Genomic DNA, 14,552 nt, shown 5'->3' with positions numbered 1-14,552 from the left:
GTTAAATTTAAATGCAGGAAGTATAAAGACAGAAGTGAAAATAAATATGAAACTTTTATTTCAAATCCCAAACATCCTTACAATTCCAACCATACTCACAGTAATAATCACGAACAACATAAACGTTTCACGCAATTATAGGGTCGCCTTTTATTCGAACACGGACGTCCAATGTTCACTTCTTCTTCTTCTTCTTCTTCTTCTTCTTCTTCTGACAGGTGTTAGACACTTGTACCTGCTTCGGCTTCAAAGAATTTTTGCAGCCATCTTGATTTTTGGCGTTCCAGACTTCAGAGTTTTTTTTATCGTCTTCGTTCTGATTTAATCCCCTCGGATCCAGATGCGATCATAGTACCCATTAGGACTAGGCCCCAAAAATAACTGTTCCCCTCTGCAGTTGAAAAGGGACTTTAATTGAAGCATTGTCAATGATTACGCTTTAGTTCCTTCCACTTCAAGTTTTAGCCTGTAGTATTTCCAGGAATTGAACTCTGGATCCAATAGATTGAAAGCTATCAGGTAACACAGAACTGCGGCTAGCTTTTCGGTTGTAGACAGAAATTTTATCTATATGTGAAGTTTGTATGTGTGCTTCTGTATCCCTTGATCTGGACGCTGTGCCAGTAATTGCGGTACGAACCCCTCGATGTAGCTTAGGTTTCCCGGTGTAGTGTTGGCTGTGTTTAGTTTCGGTCTCCGTAGGTGTTAATTACTTGGAAAAATGTTAACCCGTCTGCGGGCTGGAGGTGGATTTTTCCTAGAAACGTCTTGTAGCTGTGGAAACGATTGTGACGCCATCGAAACTGTAAGGGGTATGCAAAGGCGAAGACAGACAGACAAAGGATTTCAGAGACGATGATAGGACAGTAATGAAAATAATAAACGTCACCTTAAGTTACATTTGCTTAATTATTTAACGTTTTAAGCGTTTTGCAACAATTAAGTTTCTCTGTCATGTTGCTATTGATATTATTCTTGATTTTCTTGAACTTACCGGCATTATTAAAATAATATGTAAATTGTATGTGTATGTATTTATTTACACTGCAAGTGGGCAAGCACCCGGTGGCAGTGGTATATACAATATTAACAATACACAATAAAATGATTACCAATACACAATAAAATTTACAATACACAATACAATTTTACAACACATATACTGTTTTACACACAATACAATAAGAATACACAATACAATTTAACACAATAATAATAAAACATAAAATAAAATACCTAATTTTACAATACAACCTACATAATTATCTATAGGTCCTACATAAGTTTCAATAGTCTTTCACTTTACTCTCATCTCATTCCCTGTAGTGGCACTATGACGCATTTCACTGACACTTTAGCACACATTTCACTGACACTCTGTAACACATTTCACTGACACTATAGAACACATTTCATTGACGCTATAAATTATCACTGATCGGAACTGTTCACTGCACTGTAAAACCATAACTTCATTGGCTCACCTCGCTTCACTGATACAACAGTTCAAATAAGTCAAATAATTACATCCTTATGCATACTTATAAACAGAACTACATTTAAACTAAACATTTCTAGTCTAAGGCCCTCTTACACGCTATTTTTAAATAATTTACAATTCAAACCAAGGAAGTAAACTCGTCAGGCTAGATAAATACATGTCACCTTAAAAAATTAACTATTGAATGTCACCTTAATTTTAATTTTCACTTTATACACAACTTTTTAAATTATTCTTGAATCTCCTTAAGGAAGGACAGCCCTCAAAGACCGCTGCAGGTAGGTCATTCCAATCATTTATAGTTCTATTTAAAAATGAGAATTTACCTACATCCGTTTTCTGTTTCCTACATTTGATTTTAAAATCAAATTATTTGTATTATTCCCAATAAGAATTCTTCAAAATTTTCGAGAAAACGTGTACTTGAAGAGCTTTCTTCCAAAACGAGTTAAATCCATTTTTTGACAGGAAGGACAAAAATAAAACGTGTATGCTGTTTCGATTTGTTGTATTTACAGTAAATATGTGTTTTCAGCATAGATAAAATAATAAATCCTCAGTTTAAATCTACGTTTTAAATAGGACCATTTCTAAAGAAATAAATTAATACAAATTTTGTGCGATGCTTTTTATTGACTAAAATCCCAGGAACAGTACAAAACGTGTTTGTGTTTGTAAGTGTAATACTTTATATTTATAAAAAATTCTGATCATACACCTCGACATGTGTGCAACAAGATGCTACCTACTACCTTAGGACAACGATGAACGTCTGACAATAACAGAGCGAAACTTCTAGTAGTACGCGGAACCATGTAAACATGATACTTTGACTACCAGCTAATCCAAGGAAATGTTGTGGAAAGAATGTTATATTTACTCCTACAAATATAATTGCAAATTGTGCTTTTAATCATTTTGGATTTATAGTTAAACCTGTAAATAGAGGATATCATTGGATCAATCCTGCTATGATAGCAAACGCTGCTCCTCACTTGTTGTCTCCTGCATATCTTCTGCCCGATAATTCGAATCACCAGTGTCTAGGAGACGGAAATTGATGAAATATCATCTTTTTTTCTGAGACGTTACAGATAGTGCAGGCTGCAAAAGAAATTCGTTTCACTTCAACACGAACTACTTTTATTTTGTATTTTTCGGTCTATTATTCTCTATTGATCCTTTTTTAGGAAATGTTCTATTTTTTTGTTTCATTATTGCCCTTTTCTGCTTATGAACGGACAATTTTTTACGGGGTAATAGTAGACTATATTCGAGAACCTACTGCAGAGTGCTTACGCAATTCGATTTCGTCTTACAAGAATTTTTCTTTGCATCCTTCTTGACTCCTGATCACGTGTGTTACATGCTTCCCCCCATTAAACGCAAAAGAACAAATTCTGCAGCCGCAGTGCCCGCAGTCAATCAATAATCACAGAAAACCTAATAATGGGGAAAATTTTCAGGGAAATTTATAATTACCATCAGTACAAAATTATAAACCGTTGCAGAATAATTAAGCTGAATAAATTGTTAATAAGCGAAAATTTTTTCGGGAAATTTTATAATTACATCAGTAAAATATTATAAAATGTATCAGAAGGAACAGGCTAAAAATTTGCTTAAAAGGGGGAAAATTGTCTGAAGTATTTATGATTATGTTAGTACAGTAGGCCTATCATGAAACTTAGCACATAAAAATGCTTGGTCAAGGGTTTATAATTGTTTCAGTATAATTATAAAACTGATCAAAATCAATAAAAAAACAGAATTATACTGGAGAAATTTTCAAAAACATTTATAATTAGATCAGTATAATTGTGAGAATTCGCAAAGTGAATAACTTAAAAAAAAAGCATTTAATAAAGGGAAAATTTTCAGACAACTTTATTATTACATCAGTACAATAATTTATAAAACTTATCAACTTCAGTAAGCTAAAAAAATTTGCTTAGTAAGGGTAACATTTTGTAGAACAAAATCTATAATTACATTTGAAAAATGACAAAACTTAACAAAATAAATAAGCTAAAGAAAATGCTTATTAAGGCGGTAATTTTTTCAGAAAATTTGTAATTATATCACTACAATATTATAAAAGTTATTTTAAAAATCACTAAGAAAAAATTGCTCCGATAAAGGGAAAATTTTCATTAACGTTTATAATTATAAAATTTATCGAAATCAATAAGCTAAAAGGCATTTCTCAATAATGGGACAACTTTTCAGGAAAATTTGTAATTACATCAGTAAAATCATAAATTTTAACAAAAGGAAGAAGCTAAAAAAATAACTTATTAAGGCGAAAATGTTCAGGAAATTGTATACTTATTATATCAGTACAATTACGAAACTTGGGAAAATCCAATTCATCACTAGTCCAGACTTTAAAGTTGTGTTTTGTATCATCGACTTACGGCGGGTGCCGAAGATATGCTGCAGTGAATGACCCTTTCGTACCGTTGAACGTCTCTGGTAGTTGAAACTCAAGACCAACAGTCTCTTCCAGACATCGAATGATCTATAGTGAAAAGAGACGTTAAATATAGAATTATCATTACGAAAACGAGTTATTGATGCACCAGTGAGACGTAGAGGAGGATGCTGTGCAGTCATTCAGTCGGTGTGTTTGAACATGTGCATTGCACACAAGAATGAATTTCCTTCCAGATAGCGGGTCCAAAAACAAAGGGGAAGTCGTCCGTGTTTTATCAGTTACAAAACCAGTGAGTCACAAAGCAGTTCAACTCCATTGACAAGCAAAGCGTTACCCGAAGCGGCAGGTCCTCTACTACGTGTTTACCGGATCGCGGCGTTTAACGGTGCACGTGACGCAGGGCCTGCAGTTCGCTCCAGCAGTTGCCGGAATGTTAGTGCTGGTGGATATCTTTGTGTTCTGGTGCTAAAAGACGTGAAATCTTCCATTGGAGTACTGCCAGGTGTTGTCAGGAAACTTTGATCAAGGAAAAGGTAAGGTTGTGGATAATGCCGTGTATTTTGCATGGTGTTGTAATCGTAGACACTTGAATGTGTTACCAGTGTTGGCTAATGCACTCCTTTGTTTTCTTGTGAGCCAAGGAGTTTAAAGCCTCGTTCACACTTTTCAAGTAACTTGAATTAGAGTTGAGCTTAAACGATATTTTCAAGTATCTGTGACAACTGTGACTGTGACAATTAAATATCTGTGATTTTTATCTGTGATTTTGTCACACCGATATTTTATATCGATAAGTAAGCACAATACGCATGAATTACACCGATATTTTGTCACACCGATAAAAATTAACAGGAAATATTGAAGAGCAGTGCAATGTGAATACGATTTCTCTATACACGCCACACATCAGTGGTTTAATTATTTTAATTAATACTACCCTGCACTGTTCGTGTTAGAGATATACATTAAAACTGGATCATATATAAATGAGAGAAGTACAGGTAAAGTTATTAAAATAATGTTGTAGGCTCCTGTAACTATTCAGTTTGTAGTTAATAGTATAACTAAAAAAATATTGTTACTGCGTAAAAATTGAGTGGAAAATACTTATACATTAATATAAATTCACAGTAATATGAAAATGTGAAGATCTCGGGGAATACATAAACTATTTATAAAACGTATATACAGACTAAATATGAAAACAAAATGTCAGATTCATGATTATATTATTATAATGCCGCTAATAACTTTGCAACACATAATCACTTTGAAAAAAATAATATTGAACAAAATATCACGAAAAAATAATCAAATACCACCGCCCGATTGCTGTTATTGTATCATGCGCATGCGCAAACTCACGACGTAGAGGAGAAAATATCAGTCACAGACGTTGCAACGGTGACAGAGTACTGAATACGGAGCAGATTTCGATAGCGATATTTTGTCACAGATATTTCGCGTCTTCAGTCACAGGTGTATCTGTGACAAAAAATACCTGTGACAAAATATCGGTTTGTGAAATATCGGCCATCTCTAACTTGAATTCAAGTCACTTGAAAAGACGAACTTGGAAAATTGTGAACTATGTTTCAAGTTGACTTGAAATCAATTAACGGCTTGAATTCAAGTTTCAAGTGAAGTTGGATCCCTTTCTACTTTTTACTTGACTTGAAAGGACACTTGAAAAGTGTGAACGTCACTTGATAACTTGAATTCAAGGAGAAAAGCGCGGGAATTTAAATTAACAGCCGTTTTAAGAGCGTTAAATTAACAGCTGATTGTTTTTCAGTTCTACTGGGAACGTAAAAATAATAAGAAACAGCAGTAAGTGAAGTAATGACCAAATATTTGAGTTTCTGAAGTTGTATAAAATTCACGAAGGATTATAGAAACTCCAAAGTTTCGTAATAGAAATGCAAAGGAAGCTGCAAAGAAAGGAAGAGTTCATTGAAGAATTGAACAGCAGAGATTTTAACGTGGACACAGATGAGATAGCCTATGAAAAATAATAAAAAAAACCATTAAACTGTAGATAGGAAAGAAGTGAGGAAGATAAGAGGGATTAAGAAGAGAAGAGCGTTGCTTGAAGGGATGACATTTATCGCCGAAACTGGCATGGTTCAGTGTGGTTGATAGATTTTTGTGGGGGAACTGTAACAGCTTCAAGATAATCATTTTCAATTATGGTAAATCAGACTCGCTTATATTTTATTACATTTGCAATAAGAATTATTAAATCTGCTTGAAGATTTCACTTATTCTATTTGTAATAGTCAGTGGCCGTGTATTTCTCTTACTAATCTAATTCCTAACCAATACTGAACAACGCGTCTTCCATTTCTTCAATATATTTATCATTTCCCTGGCACGGAGGTTTGCTACTACAGAAATTCCTAATTGCACAACATCCATGGACGCCATTTTATCCTACTTGAAAACAAAATAACTTGAATATGTCTGAACGGCGACTTGAATTCAGGTACTTAAAATCACGTGACTTGAATTCAAGTTACTTGAAAAATGTGAACGAGGCTTAAGGCTCGCTTACTGAAGAGGTGGCTCATTCTTTCATTGTTGTGTTGCGAACGTAGAAGCTCCTAAATATCTCGTGTTAGACTGCGTTTTTTTACGTGCAATATGTCTTTCCTGCACCGAGTATGGGTCATAGGTAAGTAACATAACCTCCAATTCAATGTATACTTTCGAAATTTATATGCGAATGTTAAAGCTAATGGTGTTAAAAATCGGAAATATATCTCATGTCACAAGGCCCAATCGGCATTACAGGTATCTACAGTATTATATCAACAATATTAGTAGTATTTCTCATATCGCTTTCCAGAGGGGCGCGTATTGATATATCAACAGTAATCTCACTAAAGGTTTTGATTTATCTAGAGAAAATCAAAACTCGAGTGGGATTTGATTGACTATTTCACGATTAGAAGAAAGTATATAAAGATTAGAAGTAACGAAGTACTCCAATACAATAAAATATTAATTGACCTACGGAAATACAGCTGTCTTCAAATGTATTATTGTACCATCTCAACATTACAAATATTACGCTAGATGGCAGTAGTGTGTTATGATTACCTATTTTTTTGTTATCAGTTGCGCCAACTATGGAATCTTCAATGAACTCTGTGGACGGTTACTAGTCAAGAAGGCTTTGTTGATTCGGTTTCGTTTTTATTAAAACAGTTGCATTCCACTTCAATTATCCGGATCCCAGTAATCAACGGCACTTGACAGATGGTTTTCAATAAATCTTAGTATTAAACAATCTCTGATACGTGACTATTCATAATATCATATCGTCGCCTGAATGCAAGAACTAGGTAACTTGATGTCGCTGGTATCGTTCGATCAGTTACCTAGATCCTGCATTACATTTTGTGCGATTTTTGCTATGCTATAAAAGAGGTAACTAAAAAACGCAAATTTCGAGTTACCTAGTTCTTGCATTCAGGCGACGATATAGCAGAAGCTATAACATAACCTAAATAATATAAACAAGTGTTAGAAAAGTTATAATTAGGGGTGATGAAATAAACAAGAAAAGTTTTAATTAACGATGATGACATAAAAAATAAACATGAATAATTTTAAAAGGAACAATTATTGAAAGTACAATTTTCATTTGAATGTTTCAGTGGTTGGTGGTTCAGTTGATGTTAGATTGGACGTATGCGTGAAAGAAGTGGAACTCGTTGATGTGCATGATGTATCCCTCAACTTAATCAGGATTTCCGAATGGTGCTCTTCATTTATTTGGAAATAGGTTTCAGGGAAGATGCATAGCTATGACCAGTGATCTTTATTAATTCTTGTTCTTGAATGCCAATGCGAGTCATATTTGAAACTGCTGTGCATCGACTGGAGTGGTTTGTAATTTTTTTTTGACGTCCATACCAGTGCAGTTTGAAATGTTGGCAAACAAAGAAACAAATGCTAGTATAATGATAAAAATAAACAAGTGCTAGGGATGCGATAAAATTGTGCGATAAGCAGCCATGTTTGGTTGAAAGACGTCCTTTCGTACCGTTTTTTGGTCAAAAGTATTGTGACGCAGTAAAAGTGTAATAGTCAGTTTAAACAATATGGGTGGAATAGATATATTGTTTTTATTGGGAAATTATGCGAGTAAATACGGTAGATTATTTGTGAAAACTTGGCATGCATCTTTGAGGTTGTCCACTTAAGTCTGTTCAAAACTTTCAACGTTGGGCCTCGGACTCATTTCGTCATCATTAATTCACATATTATCTTCATGCATACCATATCCGGGTTTAAGTTCACGGTGCGGCGTGCTGTACTTGTACAAAAGCCCGGCCGTTCGGCTACAAATACCATTCACAGAATAGGAGTGGTAAGCACAAGCCTCATGCTGCAGTGTAAACCTTCGGATCCCTCCTCCGTAAAAGAGAGGGGAAAAAATCTATTTATATCTAGCAACTGAAATTCATTTTTGTATTCTACATTGAGAGCAACTCAAAAGCTAATAAACATAGCTAAGTTTTGAGGGTCGGTTAGTGCATTTAGTAAGCAGAACGGTAGTGCTCCAGGAAGAGTTTCTTGTTTGATTGCGTTGCTGCTATTTCCAACTAAGTTTACAGAGGGAGAAAGTTCCCCCAGACTCTTGACTTTTCCTCAAACTTTGGAAAAGACTCTTTTCAAACTTGCAGCAATAAATTCCACATCTGTAGTTTACGCCATTGCAGATGTAGCTTAGTAGAGAATATCTGTCTAGCTAAGAACTTAAAAGAAGAAGCGTCGAAAATATAAATCACCGTTAAAACTTTAGAGCTCTGCTAATCCAGTCTGGTCAGCTTTTTACTTACTCTCTAAAAACTCTACTGTATTTTTTTCTTTTAAACTTTGTCAGTACGATAATTGATAACTCCTAATTGTTTAGCGTCTCTTTGAACTACAAAGGCTACGATAAGGTGACAAATGCAGGGCTTGGATATCGGAGTAGAAACAGTTTTTGATGGAGTCTGTTAACATCGTATTGACACCGATCTTTATATACTGTCTTCAAACTTCAGACTTCCCGGACTGGAGTAATCTGTTCCGATTTTCACTGGTCCATCCATCTTTTGAGTGGCCTTCCTTGATCTCCTCTGCTTTTGGCTTGTATGACATTACTACTTTTGGAAATGAGAATTTTCTCATGAGATTTCCATTTTTGTTTGCACTAATCGATTTGTGAAACTGTATTTTTAACTCTTAATTTTGATCTTATGACTTTTTGTATTTGACAATCTAACCCTTTTAATGCTAATAACAGTCGCAAAAATTTGACTTAGGCTGCCTCTATTGTTGACTTTTCCCTTTGTTTTAGTGTCCATGAGCTTCGCTTCCGAATTTTGCAGTTTATTTTGCTGTTACATTATGTAGTTCAATTTGTGTCTCATTTTAACGTTTATTTTGGAAAATTTCTTCTTATTGTGTAAAAAAAATATATTAATGTATTTTATGTTATACCTCATCAATATTTCAATTTGAATTAATGTTTCTAATATAGTTGAATTATGAAACTACTTCTTTCTCCTAAATTTTCTAATGACATTAACAAAATTTGTCTAATGGTAATAAGAGATTCATTGTCCGTTTCACACAATCACCTGTACAGTTTGTCTTCTCCATCATGTCCGCGATGATTGACCGGCAGGTTTCACGGTCAGGCATGTTAACCGTTACTCCTCAGCAGTGGAATAATAATAATAATAATAATAATAATAATAATAATAATAATAATATTATTATTATTATTATTATTATTATCATCATCATCCTTAAAATGTTTTTCCATCATAATACGCATTCTTATGTTCTCAGTTGCGTAGTTTTAAAGACGTATGAGTTTGCATGCGTGCAGAAGATAGTAAAGGCGTTTGGCATGAAAATGAGGTCTGTACTAGAAACTGTTCTACTATACCGTACGTGTTATTAACGGTATGTCGATATTGTGGAGCCAATTTGAGTCGGGACAGAGTTTTGTCACAGTAATTTTCTTCATAGTTGCATCTCTCAATTCTAAATTACCCGTCGTTGGTTTGACCGTCCTTGAGCTCCATTTGGTACTTTCACTATCAGACCATTCCCATGAGACCATAGATACGGGGTACGCTATTTCCAACCCGGTCGAAGAGATAAGCATATTTGCAGGCCAGCTTACTTTCGTTAGGCCTAGCGGCAAAGGTCAGCACATTTTGTCATATTAATGAAACTTTGTACCATGAGCCATAACTTAACGTACTCAATTATTTTATTAGCATCGAGGCGTGTTGTCATGGTAACACTAGTTGTGATAATTCCGTTTAGCGAGAACTTATGAAAGGATCTTTCGCATACTTTTAATTTCTTAATTGAGCCATTATCGTAACATCAATCCACCATTTTCCTAGCTGCAAAAGGATATTGAAAAAAAAAACTTTATTTAATTGATCGGCATTCATGTAACATTACTAGAGACGAGAATTTCATGCACTATAAAATCCCAAAATATGCACTATCAAACTGTGAAACATGCACGATCAAGCGAAAAATACATTAAAACATGCACTTTCATTTTTGTTCCAAATTTCTTATTTCACTGCATTTTTTTTTTTGCATAGTTAACAACTAACAATATTTCTAAATTGGTTTCTGTGAGGTTCCTACGCTTGTCAGCCAATATGTTTTTGTAGACAAAGAATGACCTCTCTACATCGCAAGAAGTTACGGGTTGAAAACTTGAATGAACCTTTTTCTGTTACTTTTTTTTATCTTCCTTTTTCAATCCCGATTCCTGAAGCTAAAATGAGGGTCATAAAAATCGAAAACTGAGGTGTCCACTCAAAACCATTAAAACATGCATTTAAACTGAATATAATGTATATGATATGCATTATTAAGCTAAAAATTGCTTAAATATGCATTATGCGTGTTTTTATCCCCAAAAAGGCCAAAATATGGAAATATGCATGGGAAAAGTACACATATTTGGAACCGGAAAGTAATGAAATGGATAAGTACTAAGTTTGAGCTATGTCCTGTGTTCATATAAAACATGCATTTGCATGGAATTCTTGTCTCTGCATATTATTGATTTTCAAAATGTTTGTTAAACTTTGCTATAATAAATGTTTTCTTAGTTTTACTTACGAGTATATTAAAAAAAAAAATTAGAATTATACAGGATGAAAGTGAAATAGCCTTGCAGACTTTCAGAGCGAATAGCTAATATATGTAACAAAATACTGTAATATCATTTTGCAATATTCATAGTTTTTTTTTTTCAGAAAAAAAAATGTTTTTCTTTTTTCCCCCAAATGCTGAATACCCTCTTACTCGGTAACTATTGTGAGTAGGATCGTGATTTTTGTCCATATTCATGTTGGAGAGTAATAGTAATGGTGGTGGTGGTGGTGGGGGGCAACAATACCATTACCATCGCTGTCACTTTTGTTGTGTTGACCACCGTCATGTAGACCAGCTCTAAATCTATATCTACCGCGATTCGATTCTACGAGTAGCGTATCTGAAACTATCACATCTATATGATGACTAAAACTATAACATTACTATGAACACCGTCTTATTATGCAAATCAAGATTTCAGGTATAACTCCTTGTAAAGTTGATTTGAATAATTTCGAGGGAAAAATTGTTCCGGAGCCGGGTATCGTGCAAATCTTGATTTGCATAATACACGTCACTGTTCGTTAACAGAAAACCACAATTTAAGTCACACGGAGTTAATGTGCACTCGAAGTTGGTTGCTTGACGGTTGTCAGCCCACTTTGAGGTCTGTGGATATAGAGGGAAAAATTGGATCGGTGTCGGTTAGAGTTCCCGAGTAGCTCAGTGGTAGAGCGTTGGTACGTTAAACCAAAGGTCCCGGGTTCGATACCCGGCTCCGGAACAATTTTTCCCTCGAAATTATTCACCGTCTTATTAGTTAAGACTCCGCCAATCCACCGTTGTGGAGTAACGGTTAGCGTATCTGACGGTGAAACGAGCGAGAATGGATTCAAACCGTGATTGGGACAAGTTACCTGGTTGAAGTTTTTCTCCGGGTTTTCCCCCATCCCATTAAGAGGAAATGTTGGGTAACTTTCGGTGCTGGACCCTGGACTTATTTCGCTGAAATTATCACCATATCGCACACACTCTAGATAAAGCGTCGTAAAAACTAGTTAAAAAAACCCCTTCGGAAGAGCAAAACAGCCTAATCTCTGTTGGTGGCGTTGGTGATGATGATGATGGTTGTTATTATTATTAATGATACCGCCCCTCAGCACGAGTTCTGCTCTTTCAGGGGCGAGCTAAAGTTTTTATGTTTATATTATATTTTATGTTAAAATTATTAGCAAAATAAATAAATAAAATAAAAATAAAATAAATTATTTATTAATCTATTAGCAACATAGTCCCAATAGATATCGCTCGAAATTTTTATTTTAACGATTAATTTTCGAGCAAGTTTTTTTTTCCTCCGGAGAAGGGCCCTTAGGCAAGCACTACAGCCTTAGGCTTATTGTGCAATCTCGCTTTTATTGCGATGTTTTTTTTAAGTCTAGGACCGCTCATCAAGCACATGATTCACTGTGTGGTGCCATCTTATCGGTTCAGCCACAGCCTCCAGGTCTGATGGAGTCCTCGTGAACAGGAATATCTCCCTGCGATGTTCCTCTGCAGCCTCTTCAGATCGATGGCATCTGGTCGCAATTCACGTGGATGAATCTGCTGCAACCTTAACCAGAGAGACACGCCGCCTTCTATTCCACGACTCACCAAGGCGCCATCTATCCGATGGAGCTACACTCCCCCAACCTAACTGCAGTTCGCTTATTGAAGCTTCTAGGGTTTCTCTGGATATGTGCGCTCCCGCAGACAGATGTCATATGTAGGTGGCTTCCTGAAACTACGCTCGCTATGTCACCCTGGTCACTCTGTAACCAGTGAGGGAAGTGGGACAGTATGCGCCGGTATGGAATACCGCCACTGGTTTCTATGGCCAGAAAACATACCGTTAGTGAAAAAGGACATAACCTACCGTCACTGAAAAAAAATGTGATCCTTAAAAATTTTTGTTTATACATTTCTTCACAGCAAAGAGTACTATCTGTTTGCTTCGTAAATACCACAGTCTTCTGGAACTGTATTCAACGTGTATTTAGACACGTTTATTTGATAAGTCAACCCCTGGAATGCTTTCAAGTATAGAAGGCTGTGGTCTGCAGCCTGTGGTGGCCATTATTGCCAATTTAGTGACTGTGTCATTTTTGTTGTTGCAATTTTTATTAATAACTAGCCGTACCCGTGCGCTCCGCTGCACCTGTTGGAAATAAATATAAAGTAATTACATAATTAAAATAGGACGTTTGATCCAGGGAACAACTTTTACAACAGCGCAAGATAATCTGCTTCGCCCATTATCCAATTTTTTTGCATTGCATTTATTGCATATATATTTTATGTATTTTAACACGATTCAATTGAGCATAGTTAAAATTTGAATTATAAAGTAATGGATTGCTAAGCTAACGTACTATTACTGCATACTAAATTAATACACTCTCGTTGTTCTTTAATTCTCTGAGATTAAAATGAGTGTACATAAATATTATTTTAAGAAATACAGAAAACGATGTACAAAATAGCCTATGAAATTTTCTGTGCATAAGAAGCTATTTTAATCTTACCTGTCCTCGATTTACTCAGACGTTACTGTAATAACATTGTATGTAGCATTATGTCCATCTAGAGAAACTACACTTTCCAATGGTGAAATAATAATTAATTATACAAATCGGTTAATTTAGCTTCTGATATTACTTCATACAAAAACAGAAACATTCTCTGTAGGCAATATTTAATAGCTTTCGATTGTTGATGTCCAAGGCTCCTGTTTCGATTGTTGTTGTCCAAGGTCCCTTATAGACGAAGTCATTTGTTCTTAATTCATTGCACCGTCTTAGATGGCGTTATTTTAATTTTAAAACTCATTTATCTCATTAAATATCAGTCCTATCAAAATTTTGTAAAGAATAAAACTTATCGGAAATCATTTTTGAAGAAACGTTTGTTATGTAACATTTTTCACAAAAATCAATAATAAGCGAGATATTTCGATTTATTTAATTCAGGCCCCCTTATAACCCCCCTTTTAAATAAAGTATTTTGAATGCCATATAGCCTAAAATCTAAGTTACAACGAACTTAATTTATATTCCAATTTTCATATAAATCGGTTCAGCCATTATCGCGTGAAAAGGTAACAAACGTCAGACAGACATACAAACAAAAATTTCAAAAATGCGATTTTCGGTTTCAGGGTGTTTAATTATATATGTTAGGACCAATTATTTTTGGAAAATCGAAAATTACCAGAAAAATTTCGGCTACAGATTTATTATTAGTATAGATTAAGCAAAGCGCTTTGAAGCTTTAACATTATTTTAAATTATAAGTATCAATGGACATTGCAAAATAATCTAGTAAATAAGGAAGTACCGATAACTTGAAATTATTTTATTAAGAAATTTAATGTGTTGCGTAAGCTTCAAAGATTCGCGTTACTGACTGCACGAAACAATTTATTGTACAGCCTACATC

General features: G+C 34.8%; 1 protein-coding gene across 2 annotated transcripts in view; it reads left to right on the top strand.

Moving 5' to 3' along the window:
* The window catches only part of trc (Serine/threonine-protein kinase tricornered), a 489,712-nt gene that overhangs the window by 112,442 nt on the left and 362,718 nt on the right, over positions 1 to 14,552 (top strand). The window contains exon 1 of one of the 2 annotated variants that reach the window (XM_069830381.1): positions 4,326 to 4,471. The exons of the other annotated variant lie outside the window; for it this stretch is intronic. The gene's annotated coding sequence lies outside the window, so the exon portion shown is untranslated. Of the gene's footprint in view, positions 1 to 4,325; positions 4,472 to 14,552 lie in introns of those variants that run through there. 2 annotated transcript variants of the gene reach the window in all.

The sequence above is a fragment of the Periplaneta americana genome, chromosome 7 (assembly GCF_040183065.1).
Source record: "Periplaneta americana isolate PAMFEO1 chromosome 7, P.americana_PAMFEO1_priV1, whole genome shotgun sequence".
NCBI classification, from domain to species: Eukaryota; Metazoa; Arthropoda; class Insecta; order Blattodea; family Blattidae; genus Periplaneta; species Periplaneta americana.
The sequence above is the reverse complement of the archived record's forward strand: the minus strand, read 5'-3'. Positions and strand labels throughout refer to the sequence as shown.